The 27,427-nt window shown below is 40.6% G+C and overlaps 1 protein-coding gene across 6 annotated transcripts in view; it reads right to left on the reverse strand.

Moving 5' to 3' along the window:
• LOC115074782 (signal peptidase complex catalytic subunit SEC11A) overlaps positions 1–27,427 on the reverse strand; it is a 189,323-nt gene that overhangs the window by 148,665 nt on the left and 13,231 nt on the right. For 4 of the 6 annotated variants that reach the window (XM_029574595.1, XM_029574596.1, XM_029574591.1 and 1 more), the window contains exons 2-3: positions 4,503–4,674; positions 4,056–4,295 (exon numbers count right to left, since the gene is read on the reverse strand). The gene's annotated coding sequence lies outside the window, so the exon portion shown is untranslated. The remainder of the gene's footprint in view (positions 1–4,055; positions 4,296–4,502; positions 4,675–27,427) is intronic. The other 2 variants (XM_029574592.1, XM_029574597.1) reach the window with 1 other exon arrangement.

Below are 27,427 nucleotides of genomic sequence, written 5' to 3' on the forward strand. Positions count from 1 at the left end.
CTAGAGGTTTACCATCTAAGGGGTATATTTACTAAGCTGCATTAGGCATTTACCATGCAGTAAATGCCTTAAAGCAGTGATAATGGATTATTTTATCCCAAATTATGCTGGTATGGTAATGAACTGTTTTACATGCAATTTTTTTTGCAAATGCATGTAAAGCAGCCCATTGCTAGGCAATCTTATGATAATAAAATAACAGCCTGCCAAAAAAAAATTGCAAGCCGCATTATCAGGAAAGAGAAGATACTTACCTGTAACAGTGGTTCTCCGATATACAACACAATATCAGTCCTCACATATGGGTTATATCATTCGATGAAGCCCAGCACGGAACTTTGATTTCAAAGATTCTAGAAGTTTTGAACATTATCTACTGAGCAAGGGCAAGGCTCCTCAGTCTATGATAAGGCTAAGATATGGAAAAATAAACCAGCTCCAAGGGGAGGTGGGAGAGTATTGTGAGGACTGAAATCCTGCTGTCCATTAGAGAACCACTGTTACACGTAAATAACTTCAGTTTCTCAGAGGACAAGGAGGATAGTAGTCCTCACATGTGGGGAATCTCAAGCTACAGACTGCCTCACAGGAGTCATCTGGCTAATAATTTATGGACTTCCAGAAATGTACCTAAACCCTTTTTACATCCATCTATGCTGTCTTGACCACATACTCTGTCAACAAATTCCAGAGTCTGATTGTGCATTGAGTAAAAAAAAAAATACATTCTCCAATTTGTTTGAAATCTGCTACCTGTTAGTTTCTAGGAATAGCGGATACTCCTTATGTTATTTGAAACAGTAAACAACGGTTCCCTATTTACTAGTTCCACCCCACTCATGATTTTATAAACATCTATCATATCCCTTCTCAATATTTCTTCATTCCTCACTTCTTTTTCTAAATCATTAATGAATAAATTGAACAATCTAGGTCCCAAGATAGATCCTTGGGGCACGCCACTATTTACCTTTCATTTCTGGAAAAACTGACCATTTAGTCCTGTTCTCTGTTTCTTGTTTTTTAACCAGTTACCAAGTCACCACATATCCCATTACTTTTTAATTTCCTGAGGAATTACTCATGTGGGCCTTTGTCAAATGCCTTTTGAAAACAAACAGATACACTATAAATTGATGAGCTCAGCTCTACGAATGTTTAACAACAGCGTCAAAAAATCCGGCTGTGGCGATTGTTGTCCATGAATTGCACAGGAAACAAGCGGTCTAGTGCCAGGAGAGTCACATTCAGGCCACCGACAGTAGAGGGACATCTGCCTAGGCCAACCACCTTTCCTTCAGGTTGAGCCCTCTGGTGGTTGGCAAGGCATGGAATGTAGGGACAGCCTCCAACATGAACAAGGAGCAAGAGGCCTGTAGCAGGGCAAAGAGCAAGTCTTCCAGATGCAGGAATGGAGACAGACTACGAGGACCGGAATGTAGGATCAAGCTCTGGCAACTGACTGATTAAACTGCCTCAATACAATTACAAGAATATATAGGACATAAGATACACTGAGGGGAAGTGAGGGGCTGAGACACTCAGCAATGGATCCTTACACTAACAGATTAGGAAGCCGCTACTTCTTTTTTGCTAAATCCATGTTGGTTCTTCCCCAGGACATCATATCTATATAGCCAATAATTTTGTTTTTAAAAAACAATTACCATTTCACCCAGCACAAAATGTCAGGTTCATAAGTCTATAATTCCCTATCTCACTCGTGAAGCCCTTTTTAAAAACTGGCAGCACATTGATCACCCTCTATTTTTCAAGTACTATAGCTGTTCTGAATGATTATATTACATATAACTAATAGCAGATCTGCAGTATCATATTTCATCTCTTTCAGAACTCAGGTGAAGAGCTTCCAGTCATGGTGATTAGTTACTCTTAAGTTTGTCAGTTTACGCTGTTACTTTTTCCATTTTCATAGTGATTTGCTTTTCAGTTCCTCTGAATCAAACAAAGCATCCCGTGTGGATATCTGCTCAACATACTCCCCAGTAAAGAGTGAAGCAAAGAATTAATTTAGTTTTCTACTATGGCCTTGTCATCCCCGAGGGCCCTTTTACCCCTTGGTTATCTAGCAGTCCAATTGACTCCCTCATAGGATTTTTGCTTCAAAATGTACTTGAGAAAGTTATTGCTGTCAGATTTTCCTGTATGGCTTGCTGCTTTAAAAAAAAAAATGTTTTTTCTTGGTCTGTCTTATTAATGATTTACATCCAACTTGCTGTTGCTTATGCTCTTTGCATTTTCTTCAGTTGGATCAGTTTGCCATTTTCTGAAAAATGTCCTTTTAGCTTCAACTACCTTTCACCTTACCATTCAACCATACTAGTTTCTTTGACCTAATATGTAGAATACATTTTATCTGGGCTTCCAAGCCAGGCTGCTATAGATCTCCACACAGAAATTATATGTTAACAGATAATCTCACCTTGTCACCCACACAGAACACAGAGAGAACCTCATCAAATACAGAATAAAGAAATCATTAAGTATAAATGGAAATGCTCAAATAAAAAATGAACTGAAACCACAAGAAGCCAGATTCTGATGCAGAGCAACAATGGAAAAACAAACATCACAATAAAGTCAAGAAATATAAAACATCAAATAGTTAAAACATAGTAATAAAAAGAATAATTTGAAAACATCTGACAAACAGAATAATATTCAATTAAAAGCCCATTGGTAAAGTTTTAAAAAATCACCAAACACCTAAAAAAGCAAACACTAATAAGGATAAAAATAATTCCTGGCTTGCCATACCTGGGAACTTCTGATTTCCAGTCACCCTGAGAGAGTCATGGATTTGATTAAGATGATTTTATGGCCTTTCCTACCCCCCTCCATTTTCTGTCTGGCACTTCTATCAGAGTTGGCTTCTCATGCTCCATGCTATTGCAGCTGAAACCAACATGGTTCAATGACAAATTGTTTGAACTGCGGGGCTCTGTATTTATAGAAGCCCCCATGACTCAAACAACTTGTCATTGAACTGGAGTGGTTTAGTGGTTAGAGGGGCAGGATATGAACCAGGAAACGTAGGATTCAAATCCCACTGCTACTCCTTGTGACCCTGGGCAAGTCACTTCACCCTCCATTGCCTTGGGGAAACAGTTATTGCAATAGACTAACATCAGACATTTGGTATTCCACCCACAAGCGTGTGCATTCCATTTGATAACAAGTGGGATATCCCCCTGGGGTACAATATTTGTCAGAGCATTGGTACTGTAAAATTCTTGTTCTGGCTTGATTGCCAGCACTGAAAACACGGTGGAATCCCAGTCGTATTCAGTAGTAAATATTTCATTATGATTAGACATTGGCTGTAATATGTTGACTTAATAATGGAATCATGTAAAACACTAATAAAGCAGACCAAAAGAGAGGATTTTTGGAACTTGTCAGAAAGGCAAAAGCCAATAATATAAATCTTTTCAAGCGCATTAGAAACAACAAATAAAACTTTTCTGCCTACTATGAGGTGTATGAATAAACTCTAGCCTCCATATTAAATTATGACTTGTGGGTCTACAAAACCACAACTTCAGTCAGTTCAAGCATAGCAGAATGTAAACTTCTCAAAAGCATTGCACAACCATAAGGTTTAAGCTAGAATTTGAAAATATTCATCTTTAAACTAAATGGTAGCAAGATACTATTGTCATGCTGAGTCAGACCAAGGTTCATCAAGCCCAGCATCCTGTCTCCAAAGGTGGCCAATCCAGGTCACAAGTACCTGGCAGATGCCATAGAGCAGATCTAACTCCTGCCACTAACTCTCAGGGATAGCAACAGTGTTCTTTAGTCTATATGGCTAATCATGTGTTATGGACTTTTCCTCCAGAAACTTGTCCAAACCTCCTTTAAACTCCACTATCTTAGGCGCCTTAATCACATCCTTTGGTAACAGATTCCATAGCTTGAAAGGGCACTAAGTGAAAAAGTACTTTCTACGATTTGTTTTGATTCTGCTAGTTGTCAATTTCATGGCATGTCCCCCTTGTTTCAGTATTATTTGAAAGGGTAAATAACCATACCTTGAATTTATTTGTTCCATTCACTCATGATTTTATAAAACTTTTATCCTGTCCCCTCAGCCATCTCTTATCCAAGCTGACCAGCCCTAGTCTGCATAGCTTCTTATCAAGGGAGAGATGTGCCATCCACTTCATCATTTTTCTTGCCCCACTCTGCACTTTTTCTAATTCTGCTATGTCTTTCTTGAGATGGGCGACCAGAACTGCACACCATACTCAAGGTGCGGCCACTGATAATCTCTGTAAAAGAGGAAGTAGAAATAGGTTAGACAGCAAGTAAGTGTCACAAACATAGAAGGCACCAAACCATGGAGGAAGCAGCACTTTACTAAAAAAATTAGTTTCTGAAGCTTTTTGCCCATAGAGAGAGAATGGAAGAAAAAAAGCTAAGCAAAATCATGCCTATAGGGTGCCATATATTAGGACTATAAAGAGGAATTTCTTTACCTGTTAATAATGCCCTGCCAGTTAGTCTCACATAGCTTAGTTCACATAAGACAGAGCCACGTTGGGGAGTCAGCAGATCAACAGCTTTTTGGTAAAGTTCTTTACTTGTTTCTCCCCATAATCCTTTGCTTCTTCTCCAACTTCCCCAGACTAAAGTCTTTGTCAATAATACCTGAAAAACATGAAGAAGAGGTCAGTAAACAACCATCCACTCTATCAATGCACCAGCAGAATCTAATCTTTCCTCATGCACCATCCATGCATCCAGCAGATCGAAAACGGCAAAGGGTAGGATACTCCAGCAACACAAGACTAACAAAAGTAATTTAGCAGCAAGAAAAATTCCTCTTTTGCAATGTTTTACCAGCCTGGACCATATGGGGACTTCCCACAGAAGTAACAAAAAAGTAAAATTTATTTGGACATATCAAGAGTCTTCATGAATACTAAGCAATTGTTGGTTCCTTTCTGAGCCAAATAAGGAAGGAAAGATAACATTTAAGCCTACATTGTCTTTTTAGATAAATAGCTGTACTTTTGATGCCTATGTGGCTAGAGGGTTTCAGGTATCAAGTGACAGATTATTTCCACACGAGCAATGGCCACTTTGCAGGTAGAGAGAATATGTCTGTTATTTGAATAGATATGCAAGGCAGCTGCTACGTGGAGCTTGATGCTTATCTTTAGAAAGCTCTAGAGAACTGATAAAACAGTTATTGGCAGATGTACTGTTTGAAATGTGAGTGCTAGAGGATATTGCAAACTCAATTTCTTTACACTTAGAAAAAAAAATGTCTAGTAGCAAGGAAAATTAGTAGTTCAAGAACGTAACTTCTATTTCCTGATTTTAATTAAAGCCAGAATTCTCCTTAGGAATGAAATACACGAAAAAGTCTTAAGGATAACCTTATCAGCAAAGTGGGACAACAGCAGCATGGAAAATAAGGCCTGAAAGACGCTATTCCTGCTAGTCAAGTTTACAGCAACAAGAACAATTGTTTTAATATAAAATACAGAGAAGCCAATAGCAAAATTTTAAAAAAGGTAGCTTGATCAAAATTCAGTCTAGACTTAAACTTGGCAAAGGGAGTAGCACCATTAGGCTTACTAATTTTGAAGCTTTGAGAAACCTAACAGAAAATTTCCTTTTCCCAGAGACAAATGAAGAGTTCTTAGCACTGAAGGTCAGTATGAGCATCATGGTTATGGGACAATTGTATCACAGGACCCCTGCAAAAGGAAGGTATTTTCACAGATATAGTGGCTAGAGGAAGGCCAAAGTCCTACTCGGGGCAACTCCTAAAGCAGTAAAACCCATTTCTAAAGACCTGTGTAGGAAGGGCAATGGCATCAATGAGCACTAGCTAGCCTTACTTTTTAACCTTCTGTCTTTTGCGGCAAGAAAATGTATACTATTAAAATGGATGGCAAATGAATTAGCCCAACAAAATAGAAAACTTGCCTCTAGATTTATCAGTATATGACAGAGGTTAACATTCAGAGTTTCCAGATTTTATTTTTTTAATTTAGATTTATATTCTGCTTTTCGCACATTTTTTTCAGCACTTCAAAGTGGATTATATTCAGGTATTGTAGGTATTTCCCTATCCCCAGAGGGCTTACAATCTGAGTTTGTACCTGAGGCAATGGAGGGTAAAGTGACTTGCCCAAGGTCACAAGGAGCGACAGCGGGACTCGAACCCTGGTCTCCTGGTTCATAGTTCACTGCTCCTTGCAACCTGAGTCCTTTCCAAAAGCATTCAGTTCATTGATTAAGATGAGCAGAGACAAATACGGGTTAGAAACTGAAAACATATCCTCCTCAAATAATTTTTAAACAAATCTTAACCAATAGTAATTTTCCTAATGTTGCTGTTACCTCTGTGCTAGTGGTTCTTTAAGTAACATGAACAATATAATAACATGAACAATATAATAACTATGACAGAGGACCCCTTGCCAAGTACCCCACCCCAAATGGAATGCTCAAAAGCCCTCAATGTCTGAAAAGCTGCAGCCAGATCCAAAGGATTTTCTTCAATCCTTAGCCTTCCAAAACCGTTCCAGTTAGAGTTCCTCTTCAGATGACTGCCACTAACTGGGACTTACTGTCATCTGGAGAAGTCTCTCTTTACTGGTGAAGTAACCTTAAAAAAACAAGCTAGAGTTTCCATACCAGCTTTCCTCAACACTCTCCACGCTTCTACCAGAGAGTTCACATGTGAAGTAATCCCACAAATAGTAAACGTACGTCCAAAAGGATACAAGAACCTGACAATTATCCAAACACTAAGAAGATCCCATGTTACTGATGTAATTAATAGCAGTGGCTATTCCCTAAGTAAACTTGATTAATAGCCATTAATGGACTTCTCCTCCAAGAACATATCCAAACCTTTTTTGAACCCAGCTACATTAACTGCACTAACCACATCCTCTGGCAACAAATTCCAGAGCTTTATTGTGCGTTGAGTGAAAAAGAATTTTCTCCGATTAGTCTTAAATGTGCTACTTGCTAACTTCATGGAATGCCCCTAGTCCTTCTATTATTCGAAAGTGTAAATAACCAATTCACATCTACTCATTCAAGACCTCTCATGATCTTAAAGACCTCTATCATATCCCCCCTCTGCTGTCTCTTCTCCAAGCTGAACACCCCTAACCTCTTCAGCCTTTCCTCATAGGGGAGCTGTTCCATCCCCTTTATCATTTTGGTTGCCCTTCTCTGTACCTTATCCATCGCAACTATATCTTTTTTGAGATGCGGCGACCAGAATTGTACACAGTATTCAAGGTGCAGTCTCACCATGGAGCGATATAGAGGCATTATGACATTTTCCGTTCTTTTAACCATTCCCTTCCTAATAATTCCTAACATTCTGTTTGCTTTTTTGACTCCTGCAGTACACTGAGCCGACGATTTTAAAGTATTATCCACTATGACGCCTAGATCTTTTTCCTGGGTGGTAGCTCCTAATATGGAACCTAACATCGTGTAACTACAGCAAGGGTTATTTTTCCCTATATGCAACACCTTGCACTTGCCCACATTAAATTTCATCTGCCATTTGGATGCCCAATCTTCCAGTCTTGCAAGGTCCTCCTGTAATGTATCACAGTCTGCTTGTGATTTAACTACTCTGAATAATTTTGTATCATCCACAAATTTGATAACCTCACTCGTCGCATTCCTTTCCAGATCATTTATATATATATTGAAAAGCACCGGTCCAAGTACAGATCCCTGAGGCACTCCACTGTTTACCCCCTTCTACTGAGAAAATTGCCCATTTAATCCTACTCTCTGTTTCCTGTCTTTTAACCAGTTTGCAACAGGTGTTCTCCGAGGACAGACCCTCCCATCTTCCTGTGGAGTTGGGTCTCCACTTTGTAGGTTTTTGTTTGTTTGGTTTTTATTTTATTCTGAATCGTATATTTTATAAGGGGACCCAGCATGGATGCGTGGTATATTGCATGCCTGAGCATGATCAGAGAGGGTGAATCAAAGTTCTCAAATCTTTGACATAAGTTTTTCCGTGCCAGGCTCCATCGGATGATGTCGCTCATATGTGAGGACTGACATCCTGCTGTCCTTGGAGCACACCTGTTACAGGTAAGCAACTCTGCTTTTTTGAAGCATTAACAACTGATTTGTGTTTACCCATTCCACTCCACTGTGCAAGGATTAGTTGCTGGATTCTCCTCCAGCTTGCAGGTAGTGCCATTAGCTGCTTGGACTCTATCCAGTCTTCTCAACCCGTGCTCTTCTCTTCTCCCCCAGACGGCTATCCTGTTTCCTGTATAGATTTGTTTTTATACTGAGGTAGTTTAATCATTCAGTTGCCAGACACTGGTCCTCATACTCTGACTGTTTCTGTATCCAGAAGACTTCATCTATGGATTATACAAATCAATACTCCTACCCATTATCCTTCCCAGGTTCTTGGATTCCTGCTCTTTTCCAGCCCCTCCATTCTGGTCCTCTTGCTCCTTGTTCATATCAAGGCTACCCCCATTTCTCTTGCCTCCCTGGCTGCCAGCACTGGAGGGCTCAACCTGAAGGAAAAGTGGCTGGCATAGGTAGAGACCTTCTACCATTAGTGTCCTGGATTTGACTTTCCAGACGCTAGGCCACTCATTTTCGAGATAATGCACAGAGAACAACCATCACACACTCATTTTAGAGACCTCTAACCTATCTTCCCTCAGCTGCCTCTTCTCCAAAACGATGAGCCCTAACCTTTTTAGTCTTTCTTCATTGGGGAATTGTTCTATCCCCATATCATTTTAGTTGCCTTTCTTTGTACCTTCTCTAATTCTGCTATATTATTTTTGAAATGTGGTGATCAGTATTGTACACAATTCTTAAAGGTGTGGTTGCACCATGGAGTGATTTTTCATTCCAGAAATTCTCGACTGAGGGAGAGACGATATGGTATCACCACAGGAGAGCAGGGCAAATTAAATTTCCTTCTGTTTTCCTTCTAAAACTTAAAGCAATCCCCAGTAGGGAGATGCACGTCCACCATCTGCTGGAGACTGAGAATACTGGCGGGCTGATGTCTCTGCAGGGGTATATATACTTTGATGTCAGCTTTGCTCTATCTCCATCTGCTGGTAGAGGTGCATAAACCACTGGTTTTGTATGCACCTGTCTGTAAGTATATCTAGAATATAGAGAAATCAAATGGACAAAACATGTATATTACACTAAATGCCTCATTATACACTCATTAATGCCTTTCTAGCTGCTATTCAGGTTCCTGAGGCTGAATGTTTGCTCTTGGGATAGTGTTTAAAAATATTTATTCCCAAGTATTTTCTGGAAACTTGCCCCACAAAAGATTAAGATTTTTTCATCTCTGAAAGATGTTTTTAACATTTATTCCAAATGATTTTCAAACAATCTAGGTCCATACATTTTTGAATGAGTGTCCATCATGACTTTTCGGGTCACAGTGTCCTCCTTTACTGCTATGGAAGCTGCACTGGAAATTGCTACCAATGCTGTGAGATTAAACATTACATCACTGAGATAGCTTCCTATAGTTCTTAACATTCACAATATTTTCAATAATTCTGACTTCACCATTGTAGCTGTAATTTCCAACTACACACCTCCAAGTCATTTCACAAGTGTCTGAGACATAGCTAAATGGATCCAGTACATTTAGTGCTGCTGTGGATATTTCACACCATCTCCTTTGTAGCATATTGTCTTCATATCCACAGGATATTTCAAGTACAAGGTTCCTTGTAAAAGCATGTCTAGTTAATTTCCCCCTGCCTTTGTAGCATCAATTTTAGGAGCTTCTGAACATCTTGATGCTAATGTCATGCAGGAGGAGAGGTTGTAGTTTCTCTTTTTACAAAAGAGAACCTCCTGTGTATGGTCGATCGGTGAAACGACATGGAACTCCTGCCCAGGAAGAACTCAAACGAGTCCCCAGGTTCAGCGGCCTATATGGATCACCCACAGACTGCATTCAGTCAGTACTGCCAGCACCTGACAAAAGGTACAAAAACAGACAGAGCAAGGAGCAGGCACAGATACTGAACTGCAGGTGCAGTATTTATTTAATAAGGGATAGTAGTAGACTCTGCCAGGCTGCACAGTGACTAAGGCCCAGCATGCTCCTTGCAGACAGTGAAAAGAAGAGGAAACCAGAAAATAAAACTACCGTAAAGTAAGGGAAAGAAAAACAACTGCAGCTCTAGAAAAAAATAAATTCCAAAAACTGTGAGGAGAAAGCAAAGCTGAATAGAGTGATACAGACTGCTCCCCACAACCACCCAGCTCTGTGGAAAAAAAAAGGGAGGCAGGGTGATAACTACAACTGCACATGCTCAGTAAAGTGTGTTTGAGAACAAAATTCCAGAAAAGGCTCCACTGATGATGTCACCCATGTGTGAGAACTACCATCCTGCTTATCCTCAGAGGAGAAATGAAACCAAAGCACAGAATATATAGTGGAAGGCTCTGTCTCTGCTTGCTGGATAAGAGGCCAAACTCTGTGTCTGGACGACACAAGAAATACCTGAAACTCTTCATAGTTCAGGTGCAGGCCCACAGTTGGGTCAGAACTGTCAGGAAAGTAGTGAGGCAAGATACCTGCAGCAAATCTAAATCTTTTTTTTTTCTTTTTTTTACATTTACAGAGGCATTGGAAGCAAGTCTCTTCCCTGGAGGTTACTATTAGGTAAGAAAGGAAGATTAATTTTATTTTCTGGATACAGAGTTTGGCTTTGCTAATGTGCATGCTTTCTTGCAAGGCTCTTCACCCTTGTTCCATAAACCAACCTCACTCTTTGGTGCAGATAACTTACAAAGAAACAAGGTGTTCTACCATACCTTTGATTATTTGTACAAACATCTCTCTCCCTCTCACATATTATGTAAAACAGGTTCTGTAAAGTACTGATGTGCAGCACCGAACATCTCTCAACATCTGTTCCCAGTATGGCACAGTTGCCAATGAGAGCTTGCCCACAGTGGCACATACTGCCCTACATGCTAAGGGTAACACGGAGAAGTGAGATTCATCCAGTCCACAAAGAGCAGCTTATTTACTCAATACAGAGAAAAAGTAGTGAAAAACTACCATTATTTTACCTACTGAGGCTGCATTTACTAGTTGATAAAAATTTGCACGTTTAAAGTAGTGCTTCAAGCTAGCCAAAAGTCTGTTGGGTTGAAATGCTTCACTGAGTGTGCAGTGATTTTGCTTCTCTCTGGAGCAATATATAGAAATTATTAACATGTTGCTTATGGACAAAGTCAGCTGAGAACTGAACTAAAAATTGAACTTTGTGCTTTCTTTCATTCCTAAGTCTTTTGAATTCTAATGTATGCTACTAATCCAGCCAGGCTAGTATAAATCCCAAACAGAAGCATAGATGTTTGTGATGGAAAGACATTTGGGGAAGGATAGACCTCTCACCCTGATCAATGACTGTTCTGGATACTTGGTTGACCACCGCTAGTTTCCTATGAAACTGTGACCGAGGCTGGTGCCAGCTTACAGTCTAACATAGTGCTTCTCAATTCAGTCCTTGGGGCATATCTAGCCAGTCAGGTTCAGGATAACCAGAATGAATATGCATGAGATAGATTTGTGTACACTGCTGCTTCCATTCTCATCATCTCTTGCATATTTCATTCTGGCTATCCTGAACCTGTCTGGCTAGATATGCCCCAATGACTGGATTGAGAAGCACTGGGCTAGTGTCAAGTGATTTAAAGCGGCAGTCGGGCCCCAGGTGGCAGAGGGGGAATTGATGGCCTGAAGTGCCACCACTCACCTGCACTTTCCGCCTGCCTGATCAATGCAGGGAAGGTAAAATCCATTGGTGAGAAGGGATAAGTATTGCAAATACACATGCTGACCAGTTTCTTCTTCTCTGATCTAGCTCTGCCCCTCATCTCTTGCAGCATTTCCACAGCAAGGGTCAGATTTTGGAGTCCTTCCAGGCCCAAATCTGAGCAGCTTCTTGACAAAGGAGATACGAGCCCGTACCTCCCTGTTTGTTGATGTACCACATGGCTACTGTGTTGTCCATTTGGATTAGAACAGTCTTGTGTGAAAGGCAGTCCTTGAACGCATGCAACGCATAACGTATAGCTCAAAGCTCTAGGAAATTTATTTGAAAAGTTGCTTCGAGCTTTGTCCAAGTACCCTGGGTTTGGAGATTGTCTATGTGAGCTCCCCAACCCAAGGTGGATGCATCTGTAGTTAGAGTGATCTGTGGGACTGGTTGCTGAAAAGGGAGGCCTTTGCGCAAGTTGTCCATGTTCGCCCACCAAAGTAGAGATAATCTTAGTTGGTGGGTCACTTGAATCGGATAATGAAGCGGTTGAATGGCTTGGATCCATTGTGATCTTAGAGTCCATTGGGTAACCCTCATGGCAAGCCGTGCCATAGGAGTGACATGAACTGTGGAAGCCATGTGGCCTAGTAAAGTTAGAAACTGATGAGCTGTTGCTTGTTTCTGTGAGCAAATGGATTTTGCCAGGAGTGAAAGTGTCTTTGCCCGATCTACAGGTAGAAAGGCTCTCAAAAGGATAGTGTTCAAGTCTGCACCTATGAATTGAATTAGGTGAGATGGAGTGAGATGAGATTTTTGATAGTTGATGAGAAAACCCATGGAGTGAAGTAGAGAAATTGTTCGACTGAGAGAAGTGAGAGCTCCTTGTTGAGAGTGACTTCTGAAGAGCTAGTCGTCTAGATATGGAAAAACATGGACACTTTGTGCAAGTGTCCTGCTATTACTGCCAGACATTTTGTGAATACTCTGGGAGCAGAGGCTAGACTGAATGGTAGAACTCTGTATTGGAAATGTTGATGGCCCACCATGAAGCGTAGGTACTTGCGATGAGGAGGGAATATTGGAATGTGAGCGTAAGCATCTTGAAGATGCAGAGAACAAAGCCAATCTCCTGTTTTGAAGAAGTGGAAGCATGGTACCTAAAGAAACCATCCTGAACTTTTCTTTTTTTAGAAATTTGTTGAGATTTCTGAGGTCTAGGATGGGACGTAGGCCTCCTGTTTTCTTTGGAATGAGGAAATAATGGGAATAGAATCCTCTGCCCTGCTGAGTCCTCTCTCTCTAAACTATTTCTTCCCACATATAAAATTATCTTTCATTTTTGAAAGAAACACCTATAGAACCCCCAAAAAAAGGTACAAGTTGTCACTTGCCAAGGCCTTCATATAAAATGTTTGAAATCTCAGAGAATACAAACATACTATATCACCACAATGTGAAAAATGATTGCAAGAGTTCAACTTTGGATATAAGATTACAATGTAACAAGATACACCATAGTGGAAAGTCCTCCCCATATTTTTAGTAAGATATGAGGTTTTGGCAGTCAAAAGGCTGCCATTCATCTCAAAGCATCTAGGGTATTCCCCTATGTGCACTTTCAGGAAATGAACAGGAAATAGTGTATTCTAACATTTATGTTTGATGTTCAAACATTACTTTACAAGATAGACATCTGATGTTCTGCGAAAGGCTACGGAAATAAACTGAGTTCTAGTCCCAATCCAGATTAATGGCATAAAGCAGATTGGTATTTTAGTTAAGCATATGGCTTCAGAAGTGCTTAATAGTCCTGGGAAGCACACTGGATCTGTGAGAAAACAAAAACATTTCTTTGCAAAACTGAAGCTTTCTTCCACAATGTCTTGGAAGGCAAAACCTCCTCTCCAGAAACAGTAATTGCATGCAATAAATAATAAAGCACTTCAAAAGGAATTTCATCCGCAGTGATGACAGAATGTGAAAATAGTCAAATCACAGAGACTGTTCTAACAGTTCCCAAATTCTCTAAAGGTAATCCTTGCACCAACTAGCACAGAGATAAAATGTGAGAAAAATCACAATTAAATCATTTAAGTCCCTTTTATAACAAGTATTTTTCCATCATGCACAATACTGTAAACACAGAAAACTACAGGTCGTCAAGCTGTCACAGGATTCTAGACCCAGATGTAATAATTTTCTACAAACTTAGACAAAACCAAAAGAGCGCAAAAAGCAAACAAGAGCACTACAATCTGTCCTTTTCCTTTCAGATTTTTCTAGCAAACCTTTCCCTTGTAATACGTCAACTCTGAAGCAGGTAAAAACAAAAAACAGAGAGGTGTGCCAAAGGCAGACCTCACTTACAATACTCCCCGCATCTATAAATTCTACTTGAAAACCTACTTGCCCTATCCAATTATATCACTTATAGTTTCCATAAAATTTCCAATTTGCAACATCAGGCTAGTTAGATAGGTAAGGCAATGAGTAAGTAATATTGACCCAGCTCTACCACCTCTTGGAAAAAGATTATTTTTCCCTAGCATACCACAGGCAGAAAAAAAAAAAAAAGTTTAAAAGAAAAAACTGCATTTAGTAGGCCAAATTTACAAACTAAAGAGTAGCAAATCACCTGAACTGGATGGTATACATCCCAGGGTTCTGAAAGAACTAAAAAAAATGAAACTTCAGACCTATTACAAGTAATTTGTAACCAATCATTAAATAATCCGTTGTACTGGGAAGATGGCCAATGTAATCCCGATATATAAAAAGGGCTCCAAAGGTGATCTAGGAAACTATAGACTGATAAGCACAGAACATATAGATAAACATGATTTAATGGGACATCATCAGCATGAATTTACCCAAGGGAAGTCTTGTCTCACAAATCTGCTACATTTTTTTTGAAGGAGTGAATAAACGTGGACAAAAGGTGAACCGGTAGATATGGTGTATTTGGATTTTCAGAAGGCATTTGACACAGTCCCTAATGAGAGACTTCTAAGAAAACTAAAACATCATGAGATAGGAGGGGGATTTCCTTTCGTGGATTACAAACTGATTAAAAGACGAGAAACAACAGAGTAGAATTAAATGGTCCGTTTTCACAGTAGAAAAAACAAACGATGGAGTGCCTCAGGGATCTGTGACATCAATAGACGGCGCTCTCGGGGACTTGAAGCAAAGCTTCGAATGCTGTTGCATCTGCGTGGTTCTTCCCACATGTAGTCATCATCAGTTTACTCAGTGCGATGAGAAAGCTAAACGGCAGTGGCCCGCGAACCAGAAGGTTAGAACAGACATTTCCAGGGAGGAGGGAGGGGATGCATGGCTAATTTATCCTATCTATGGAAAACACCGTTTATGGTAAGCAAACTTGCTTTTTTCCCCGTCGATAAGCAGGCTGAGTTAGCCATGCCATTTGGTCAAGTTCTAGAAAATAAAAATCTATTCTGGCAGGTGAAGATGGTAACCCTTTGAGTGAGTTACCCTGTCTTATTCGCCCGGATTCAGGTCTTCCCTCTTTTTGTTTACCCTGGATTCTCTGTGGACATGTCTCTTCCACCTACTACTGTTGATAACACTGCATGTCCCATTCTGCTATCAAAAGCTGTCAGCTGACTAAAATTTGGTATGCCTATGGTGCTCTCAAGCTGCCGGTTGTGATCAACATTGCTCTTAACGAGTGCTTCTATTTGTGGAACTGTTCTGTTGTGCTTGATTGTGTTTTCACTATTATGCTGTTCCAATACGGCTGCCAATAAAAATTGTTTATATATAAAAAAAAAAAGCTGTCAGCTGGTCCAGACAGTAGTGAAAGGTGAAAGTATGGATACATGACCAAGTAGCTTGAAGCCGGAACTTCCTGTTCTAACAGACAGCTGAGATACATCCTTCAACTATTTGGCAAGGTGGGGAGCGGATGGTAGAATAGTAAAATCTAGGTGATATCACTCACTCACTATCTTCAGGACCAATTGATCTGAAGTGATCAGATTCCACTTCGAGGCAAAATGAGATATTCTGGCTTCCACTGGCAAGTGAGGTTATGGCTGTGCTATCCTCAAAAAGACCGAGGAGGATTTTGGGGTGCTGCTTGTGAGGGCTTTTGCTGTATCCTGTCTCTTTGACTTGGTCTCTGCTGAGATGATTGAGGCTGCATACAAGGTTGCCAGAACTGTTGATAAGGCTGTGGTCTGAAGGGCTGAAATTGTTTGAATGGCCTTCTCTGATAGTAAGAAGACTTACAATAAGGATGGTGAAACATTCTAGATATGGACTGAATCTAGCACGGACGACAGGGATTGAATGGCAACGTTTTGTTCCTTAACCTGGGAGACTGTGTCTTTCAGCCAGTCGCCAAAAAGAGGTTTTCACTAGAGCAGGGAAAATTTGCTAGCTTATCATGGACATCTTCTCTAACAGAGCTAGAACGGAGTCATGCTAAGCACCTGGTGGCAACTGCTGTAACAGAAGTCCAGGAGGAGGTCTCAAAAGGTTTGTAAACCGCACTCAGCAGGTGTCAGTCCCTCTTCATGTCGAAAAAAGGTTGATGGAGTAACTGGCCGACCAGCCTTGTAATGCAGAAACAGTTTTAGAGATTGAAGGCATTCATATAAAATATTGAACCATATAAAATTGATGATGTTGTATTCTGGATTTTAACATCACTCTCTGAAAGGTCTTTTTCGCCATATTATCCAGGAGTTTATTATGCTCCCTTAATGGAAGAGCTGATGCGTGTAACTTGGATGTTTTAGCATGCTTCATTGTGGATTCTACAACCACAGAAGCATGTGGGAGTTGGACAACCCCATAGGTTGCAGATTTCTGTAATCTGAATTTTAGGTCTAATTTCCAGTTATGGTGATTCCCACATTTTAAAACTGCACTTTGGTGAGAACCTTGTGAGAAGGTAAAGCTGAAGATTCAGCTGGCACTTCCAAGATCTTGAGGCTCCCGAATACCTCCTCTCGCGGGTCCAGCACCTTTTTAATGTCCACCCCCAGCACTGATCCTAGCTTTTCAACAAACCTGGAATAGGTGAGACCTTCTGGAGGTGAGGAATGATCAGTGGGTTCCTCCGGTGGATCAGAAGGAATGCCCATTGAACTGGAAGGCAACATATTTGGTGGAGAATCTTGCGCAACTGATTGGAGGAGAAAATTGAGGTTCAGCTTGCTTATCTGGAAAATGAGAAACTGTTGCCTCTGGAGAGGATGAAACACATTCCAGAATGCCCTCCCCACTCGGACACGGAAGTTGAAGCAGTGGTGGCCTCGGATACCAGGACAAGAAAAGATCATGTATGATTGTGGAAATTTGATCCATGGCTTGAGACTGTCATAGGCGGGTTCAAGATGGCCAACTGAGTCTGCCCCATGCAAATTGGAGAAAGAATACCTCTTCAGCGAATCGCTGCAGTCACAATGGCTGAAGAATTCCAATTTGGGTTCCAGGAACCCTTTTCCAGCGGAGTTAGTTCTTCCTGAAGAACAAAACATTTGAGATGGGAACGATTTGAGAAGCCTGAGTAGACCAAGAGACCTTCTTGGGAAGAAGATGATCTGGAGCTAAATGAAGCTTAGCTGGTGACACCCAAGGGGGTTGTGATAAAATATCCAAAATTGGGTCTACCTGCTGACTTGCAGGACACTGTTCTCGTCTCTTTCTTTTGGGATGAGGGCTCCTGCCCTCTTGAGGCTCATGACTCTTATGAGAGGAAGTCGATTCCTTCTCTTAGGCTGATGCAAGCGCTGTTGAAGTTGGTGTATGCGCTGTCTGAGTGGTAGAACGCTTTGCAAGCATTGTTGCGCCGTATGTCTGCATTGAAGTGTTCGATGCTGACGCCGGCTTCGGTTGCTATGCTGGTGCATTGTGCGTGGCATGGCCCCTTTCCCAGGATGACTCCTTCTGGGATGCGCAGTGGACCCAATGGGAGGATGATGCAGGTGGCCAGACAGGATGATGCTCAGAGGCACTCACCAGCACTCTTAACGCACTGTGGGCTGTCTGTGATCTGGGTCGATCTCCAGGACATGATCCGGGTCCTGATGGTGTCAAAGTGACCTTCTCACCCGATCCCATTTGGAAGCAGATTTTTGCTGCGGCTCTACAGAAAATGCCCTGTGATGTACTTCGTGGGACTTGGATTTTGGCCCTGATGAGGAGTGAGTCGAGCGCCATGGGGAGTGCGCATAAGACTCAGAGCGGGTCTCATTCTTGTCACAAAGACGGGCAATTCCCCCACCCGTCTCCTCGCCCTAAGAGACATCTGATCACAATCGTAACACGATGCCTGGTCATAGTCTGGGCCAAGACACAGGTAACAATAATTGTGATTGTCAGTGACAGACATTATGTGTCTACACTGATAGTATTTGAAGCCCTTTTTTTTTTTTTTTTTTACATTTTTTTTAGCACTGAAAAGTGCTTTTGTGAGATCGCTGATGTGAAGAAAGTTGAAAAGGCACATGAAGAGACACAAAGGAGAGATACCAAAATACGTCTATGTGGATAAAGGTGAACCGGTAGATGTAGTATACTTGGACTTTCAGAAGGCGTTTGACAAAGTTCCTCATGAGAGGCTTCTAGGAAAAGTAAAAAGTCATAGGAAAGGTGGCGATGTCCTTTTGTGGTTTGCAAACTGGCTAAAAGACAGGAAACAGAGAGTAGGATTAAATGGACAATTTTCTCAGTGGAAGGGAGTGGACAGTGGAGTGCCTCAGGGATCTGTATTGGGACCCTTACTTTTCAATACATTTATAAATGATCTGGAAAGAAATAAGACGAGTAAAATAATCAAATTTGCAGATGACACAAAATTGTTCAGAGTAGTTAAATCACAAGCAGATTGTGATAAATTGCAGGAAGACCTTGTGAGACTGGAAAATTGGGCATCCAAATGGCAGATGAAATTTAATGTGGATAAGTGCAAGGTGATGCATATAGGGAAAAATAACCCATGCTATAATTACACGATGTTGGGTTCCATATTAGGTGCTACAACCCAAGAAAGAGATCTAGGTGTCATAGTGGATAACACATTGAAATCGTCGGTTCAGTGTGCTGCGGCAGTCAAAAAAGCAAATAGAATGTTGGGAATTATTAGAAAGGGAATGGTGAATAAAACGGAAAATATCATAATGCCTCTGTATCGCTCCATGGTGAGACCGCACCTTGAATACTGTGTACAATTCTGGTCGCCGCATCTCAAAAAAGATATAATTGCGATGAAGAAGGTACAGAGAAGGGCTACCAAAATGATAAGGGGAATGGAACAGCTCCCCTATGAGGAAAGACTAAAGAGGTTAGGACTTTTCAGCTTGGCGAAGAGATGACTGAGGGGGGATATGATAGAGATGTTTAAAATCATGAGAGGTCTAGAACGGGTAGATGTGAATCGGTTATTTACTCTTTCGGATAGTAGAAAGACTAGGGGGCACTCCATGAAGTTAGCATGGGGCACATTTAAAACTAATCTGAGAAAGTTCTTTTTTACTCAACGCACAATTAAACTCTGGAATTTGTTGCCAGAAGATGTGGTTAGTGCAGTTAGTATAGCTGTGTTTAAAAAAGGATTGGATAAGTTCTTGGAGGAGAAGTCCATTACCTGCTATTAAGTTCACTTAGAGAATAGCCACTGCCATTAGCAATGGTAACATGGAATAGACTTAGTTTTTGGGTACTTGCCAGGTTCTTATGGCCTGGATTGGCCACTGATGGAAACAGGATGATGGGCTTGATGGACCCTTGGTCTGACCCAGTGTGGCATTTTCTTATGTTCTATGCCTGAGCGCAGAAAAAAAAAGAAAAAAAGCACTGAGGAAACGATGACTCGCTACACGTGGAAAGAACCGCACAGCCGCAGCAGCAGTCGAAGCTTTGCTTCAAGGAGGAAAGTCTGCAAGAGTGCCGTCGATGATGTCACCCAAACAGCATGGTTAATTCAGCCTACTTATTGACAGAAAATACAAGGATTAGGGAGTTCTCCATGAAGCTAGTAAGTAGCACATTTAAAAGAAATTGGAGAAAATTATTTCATTCAATGTACAATTAAGCTCTGGAATTTTTTGTCTTAATGCTACTGATTAAATGTGATTATTTTATTAATAAATTAAAAATGTTAAAAGTATTTTGTAAACCATTGTGATGGAATGTTTTCTAAACGACGGTATATAAAACCTGATAAATAAATAAATTTGCTGCCAGAGGATGTGGTTAAGGCAGCTAGTGTAACTGTTTAAAAAGGTTTAGATAAGTTCTGGAGAAGTCCATAAACTGCTAATAATCAATAGGGAATAGCCACTGCTTGTTGTCAGCACTAGTAGCATGGGATCTATTTAATGTTTGGGTACTTGCCAGGTACTTGTGACATGGATTGGTCTCTGTTGGAGACAGGACATTGGGTTTGATGGACCCTTGGTCTGAGAGTATGGCATATCTTATGTTCTTAGCAGAAAAATCTTTAAGGTGGGCAGCACCAACACAAGCACATCTGAAATCCCTGAGCTAACAACTCTCAACATATTGCCTAGCTTTACACCCTGTTGAACTTTAAATTGTATTTTATGGCAGATTTCACTTAATTTTCCAACAAAGTTAGTTTTAAATGCACTTTTAGTGCATACATTTTAGGTGATAAGCCCTCTGGGGACAAAAAAATACTTACTGTATCTAAATCTAACTCAGCTTGAGCTACCAATAAAAAGGCATGAGATATATCTAAGTAAATAATAAAAAATGCATGCCCCAATGGTTAAAGGGAAGCCATCTTTGTTAAAACTGGTTTCCAAAGAATATAGCTGAGGAACAGGGAGGGAAAAAAAAAATCCTTCCAGGCCAGTAAATCCAATCCTTCAGCCCCACTACCCTTAACAAAAAAGGCTTAGGGGTAAATCTGCACAGAGCGGCAATTACTATCCTAATAAAACTTATTGAGCAGACTAAATGGACTATTTTCATTTTTTTTCCGTCGATAAGCAGGCTGAATTAACTCTGCTATTTGGGTGACGTCGCAGACAGCGCACTCAAGCAGACACTTTCTTCAAGAGTCAAAGTCTTTTGTGCTGTGCATGCGAGGCACTTTCTGCACGCAGCTTGCGGTCACTCTTCAGTTATTTGTTTTTTCGCACTCAGGCACAGACTTTTTTTCTTCTCACTCTCAATTCATGGATTTTTTTGACTCGCGCTAGACTCCCAAACAGAACTTTTCAGTGCTATAATGGCCTCAAAAAAAAAACCAAACAAAAAAAATGGCTTTAAGTATTGTCAGTGCGGACACAATGTCCGACACTGATAATCACAATTATTGTTATATTTGCATGGGCCCGGACCATGACCAAAAGTCATGTAGGGACTGCAGTTGCATGTCCCCCAGAGCCCAGAGACAAAGGGCCGCAAAAATCGCCAGCCTTCGGGAGACTTATTCACCGGCTTCAGGTTCTTATGAACCCACTCCTGGACATTCAACCCAATTGTCCCCGGGCTTGTGGATGAAGTCTCAAAAAGTGCCTAAGTGATCCTCATCTGCAGAACCAAGGCCAAAGAAACACCACTCAGACTCAATCATAAGGTAACGACCTGGCAAGCTCCGTATGGACCCGACACAAGTGCGTCGTCTGCACTGCAAAATACTCTGTGCACAACGCAGGAGCCGAAGGAACAGAACAGAATCGGAAAGTTCAACAATTTTGCTCCGTATGCCCAAGCCCCCCCATCAGCTTCAAGCAGGATGCCTTCCTGATGCATAAAGGAGACCTCAAAACCATGACGTCTCCTTTATGCATTTCCTCCAATTACTCTCATCTCAAGGACAATTCAGAAATTGATTTGAGATCAATCTCGAATGATACTCATACCACCTGCATGGCCGAGACAACCCTGGTTTGCTTATCTAATTCAGTACTCCGAAAAAAAGAGCCTTGGGATATCGGTCAAGATCCGAATCTGCTAACTCAAGAGGAGGGCACTCTCCTTCACCCTCTTCACTCCTCCTGACAGCCTGGATGTTGAACGTGAAACTTTGAATATCAGCTGAGAGTCAGACCCTGCAAAGTATCATAATAGCAGCAACAAAACCATCAATGAGGAAGACTTCTCCTTCAAATGGAAGAGATATACTAGATGATGCCAAACTTAGAGCATTCTACCTCTCTCTTCAACACCTACGGAAATCCTCAGTTACTTGCTTTATCTTTCCAAATTTGCACAGAGCGGCAATTACTACCCTAATAAAAAAAAACTTATTGAGCAGACTAAATGGACCATTTTATTTTTTATCTGCTGTCATTTATGTTACTGTACATATAGCTTTTAAAAAATGTCAGGGCCTAGTGCTTGATTTCCCCCAGTCCCAAAAATAAAATTAAGAAAAAAAAAGATTGTGGGCTATAATGGCCCAAGGCCTTCCCCTCCTACCCAAATATTTAAAAAAAAAAATAAATAAAAATAGGCTGCTTAGGGCCCACCCCTACTCAGGTACCTACTCTGTCATAAGATGCCACTTGGATTGTGGTTAGACTCTACCATGTTCCCGGCACATCCTTATGGATTAGGGATTTCAGGTGGGTTGAGAGGGTAGGGACAAGGATTGGCAGTGAGTAGGGAGTTGGTGTGATAGGTAGGAAGGAACCCTGAGACAGACTATTTTCTGGATATATTCCGCATATACAGTGGCTGGTTAAGTTTAAAATTATCCAGATAAACTTACTTGGATAACTTGAGCAACATGGGGTAGATACTGTGAGGCCAGCTGGCTAAATAACACTTATCCAGCTAAGTTACAAGGATATTCAGCAGCCTGGCTAAGCCGCTGAATATCTGCATACGAATGGGACTTAGCTGCTTAACACTTATCCAGCTGTCTAGACATGCTCAATAGAAGGTCTAGACTTATCCATATAACTTATGCGCTAAATAGTGCCACCTTGATCCGCCCACTGCCCACCCACCTTTTATCCTGCTAATAGCCAGATCAGCGGCTGCTAGATAGCTAGATGTTGCTTAACTTGAGTAGATATTCAGTGGCTGCTAGATAGTCCTAAATATCTGGCTATCTGCCAGTTGAATATTGCCCCCCCCCTAGATTCAGAGGGACAGCCAAAGTTAATAGGATAACTTTTTCTGAGAACATTCAGTGGGTGATTTGACCACCATTGAATATCTACCACAAGTTATCCAACTGACTTTAGCTGGGTAAGTTGTTCACTCACCAGCTTTCTAAATATGGACTTCAATGTTTTTAAACACTTACTTTAAGAGAACATATTTTTATTTATTTATTTAAGTTTTTTTATATACCAACATTCAAGACAGTAGTCCCATCATGCTGGTTCACAAGAAACAGGGGTGCCATAAACTTTACAATTTGAACAATAGTGCAGAAAAGCAGTTACATGTAACAGGGAATCAGACCAAACTAGGTCTGATTCCCTGTTACATGTAACAGGGAGTCTAACTGTTACATGTAACTGACATGTAACAGACATGTAACTGGGTCTGATTCCAGTTACATGTAACAGGGAATCAGACCAAACTGGGTCAGACCAAGGGTCCATCAAGCCCAGCATCCTGTTTCCAACAGTGGCCAATCCAGGCCATAAGAACCTGGCAAGTACCCAAAAACTAAGTCTATTCCATGTAACCATTGCTAATGGCAGTGGCTATTCTCTAAGTGAACTTAATAGCAGGTAATGGACTTCTCCTCCAAGAACTTATCCAATCCTTTTTAAACACAGCTATACTAACTGCACGAACCACATTCTCTGGCAACAAATTCCAGAGTTTAATTGTGCGTTGAGTAAAAAAGAACTTTCTCCGATTAGTTTTAAATGTGCCCCATGCTAACTTCATGGAGTGTCCCCTAGTCTTTCTACTATCCGAAAGAGTAAATAACCGATTCACATCTACCCGTTCTAGACCTCTCATGATTTTAAACACCTCTATCATATCCCCCCCTCAGTCGTCTCTTCTCCAAGCTGAAAAGTCCTAACCTCTTTAGTCTTTCCTCATAGGGGAGTTGTTCCATTCCCCTTATCATTTTGGTAGCCCTTCTCTGTACCTTCTCCATCGCAATTATATCTTTTTTGAGATGCGGCGACCAGAATTGTACACAGTATTCAAGGTGAGGTCTCACCATGGAGCGATACAGAGGCATTATGACATTTTCCGTTTTATTCATCATTCCTTTTCTAATAATTCCCAACATTCTGTTTGCTTTTTTGACTGCCGCAGCACACTGAACCGACGATTTCAATGTGTTATCCACTATGACACCTAGATCTCTTTCTTGGGTTGTAGCACCTAATATGGAACCCAACATCGTGTAATTATAGCATGGGTTATTTTTCCCTATATGCATCACCTTGCACTTATCCACATTAAATTTCATCTGCCATTTGGATGCCCAATTTTCCAGTCTCACAAGGTCTTCCTGCAATTTATCACAATCTGCTTGTGATTTAACTACTCTGAACAATTTTGTGTCATCTGCAAATTTGATTATCTCACTCGTCGTATTTCTTTCCAGATCATTTATAAATATATTGAACAGTAAGGGTCCCAATACAGATCCCTGAGGCACTCCACTGTCCACTCCCTTCCACTGAGAAAATTGCCCATTCGATCCTACTCTCTGTTTCCTGTCTTTTAGCCAGTTTGCAATCCATGAAAGGACATCGCCACCTATCCCATGACTTTTTACTTTTCCTAGAAGCCTCTCATGAGGAACTTTGTCAAACGCCTTCTGAAAATCCAAGTATACTATATCTACCGGTTCACCTTTATCCACATGTTTATTAACTCCTTCAAAAAAGTGAAGCAGATTTGTGAGGCAAGACCTGCCCTGGGTAAAGTCATGCTGACTTTGTTCCATTAAACCATGTCTTTCTATATGTTCTGTGATTTTGATGTTTAGAACACTTTCCACTATTTTTCCTGGCACTGAAGTCAGGCTAACCGGTCTGTAGTTTCCCGGATCGCCCCTGGAGCCCTTTTTAAATATTGGGGTTACATTTGCTATCCTCCAGTCTTCAGGTACAATGGATGATTTTAATGATAAGTTACAAATTTTTACTAATAGGTCTGAAATTTCATTTTTTAGTTCCTTCAGAACTCTGGGGTGTATACCATCCGGTCTTGAATACCGGATGAATACCGGATGGGGTGTATACCATCCGGTATTGAATCAGCTTTGTCCAGTACGCTATGCAAGTCTGTCCCAGCCCAAAAAAAAGTCGGGGGGGGGGGGGGGGGGGGGGGCCTTATGGTCATTTATAAGAACCTCTGGAAAATGTCCTTGGAAATTTAGTGGTGGTTCTCAATATGAATCTTTGGTATTAATGTCTAATACCCAAAGGATATGTCTTATATATTGTCCATCGATTCTATTACAATCTAATTTATCTCTATTTTTGGAGCAGTTGGTCTCCTCTAAGGCTAACAAATAATATGATAATTCTCAGAGACTTTGGATGTTGACTTGGACTCCCTGCCCTCAAGTTGTCCATGTTGTGAGTAGCCAGGCCACGCTTTCAGCCTTCTCAGTGTTAGTTATCAGAAATGGGTTGCAGGTCAATGATTGCGCAATATATAGACAAGCCAATTAGTAGAATATATTTAGCATGTCTGATTTCTTACAGCTGTGCAAGAAACATGCTTTGCGATGTACTGTCAGAAGTCTTGGGTAGGATGAAAAGAGGAACAAGGTTAAAGGTTACAGAGGAAAGATGTTCTGACATGCTTAGCAATGCAAATATAAAACATGTCAGAAGTAATTATGTATGTTTGGTGAAAGAAAAAAGGAGAAATGGAAATTTTCCAGTCAAGATGACCTAAGAATGCTGTGATATGTAATTCATGCTAACTTTTGTAGAATAAGAGAAATGCTGTTTCTGTGGGGTTTTTTAGAACTCTACAAGCCTGGTTCATGTCAGAGATTCTCTTGGTGTGCACACATCCAATAAATGATAATATTTATTGCAGTTAACTTGGGTGTGATTTTTATTTCATCTGAGTTAGGAGAAGAACCAAAGACCCAAGTATCACTGAAGATTTTCACAACAACTTTGTCGTCATATCTTGACCTTTGTGGGATGGTCTTAATTAGTTCATCAACCCTTTCATTGATAAGGCCACATATTAGACCTGATTTTTGTCAATAATTCATTGCAAGATTATAGTTCAATTAGCATATCTGTATTAAAAGTGCTTTGGTCAGACCACTTTACTTAGTTTTAATTTACCTATTAATAGCATTGATTGTTGTAAGACAGTTTTTAGTGGATACGTTGTGAGAAGGTAGACATATTGATAACGAGGAATTTGTGAAATCACTTGAGGTCCAACTGGCTTACTTCCATCCTAGAAATCTAGACTCTGATGTTGTAAAGTGGAAGACAATCTTGAATGCCATTGCTGATGATTTATCCCCACTTAAATTTTACCTAGGCATCCTAATAAAAACCAACCCTGGTTGACGTCGGCACAAGAGACACAAAACACTCTGCACAGAAGTGAACGTAAATGGCATACGAATCAAACTAAATCCTTGTATTTGGCTTCTTTTATCTTGACTCTGTATTTATCTAGCAAGTGCTCTATCAAATACAAAGTCAAGACCAATGAAGCCAAAAAAACCTACTTCTCAAATGTATCCATGACACAGGGTATAACCCAAAAAGTTATTTTGCATCAAGAAGAAATTTACGAATAACCCTGTCAAGGTTACTCCTGAGGAGCAGCCAACTCCAGTCCTTGAGAGCCACAAACAGGATATGCAGGAGATTGATTTGCATGCACTGCCTCTACTGTATGCAAATCTAGCTCATGCATATTCATTGTAGATACCCTGAAAACCTAGCCTATTTGTGATTCTTGAGAACAGGTGTTGGCCACCCCTGCATTAGACTCTCTCAATTGTGATGATTTTCTGGATTTTTTCACCTCTAAAATCACTAACCTGGTGAACACCTTTGCATCTGTGCCCACTTGGTATATAAATTAATCTTAGGTGCCTAACACATACTGGGCCTTGTTTGAAAGTCTTGTAGTGAGAGAGGCATCCCAGGCCAAAATAAAGCTTAATTCCTTGCACTGCCCTTTGAAAATCTGTGACGTTTCAATTCTGAAAGTGCCTAGAAATTGTATCGCTCCACCATTGACATTGATTATAAATACATCACTAACTCAAGGTGGCATCCCGGCTTCTCTTAAAAGAGCCTCGGTAAGGCCACTGTTTAAAAAAAAAAAAAAGCAAGGCTTTGATACCTCTAACCCTGCCACTTTAGTCCTATTTCCTCTGCCTTTTATGACAAAATTGTTAGAAAGACAATCAAATTTTAGACCCTCATCAACTTGGTTTAAAAAAAAAAAAAATCAATAAGTACAGGATTTCTGAAAGTATCCAAAGATACTATGAGAAGAGGCCTGGATGGTGGCAATAGTTATGTTCTTGTGTCCCTGAACATTTTCTTCAGCCTTCAACACTCTCGATCACAGCATATTGCTATATCACATATTGGTATTTCTGGGGTTGTATTAGAATGGTTTAAGCCTTACTTGTCCGAGCACTAAACAAATCAGGATGGGTGCTAAAAAGTCACAGTGATCGA

This window comes from Rhinatrema bivittatum, chromosome 13, assembly GCF_901001135.1.
Source record: "Rhinatrema bivittatum chromosome 13, aRhiBiv1.1, whole genome shotgun sequence".
Classification (NCBI taxonomy): domain Eukaryota; kingdom Metazoa; phylum Chordata; class Amphibia; order Gymnophiona; family Rhinatrematidae; genus Rhinatrema; species Rhinatrema bivittatum.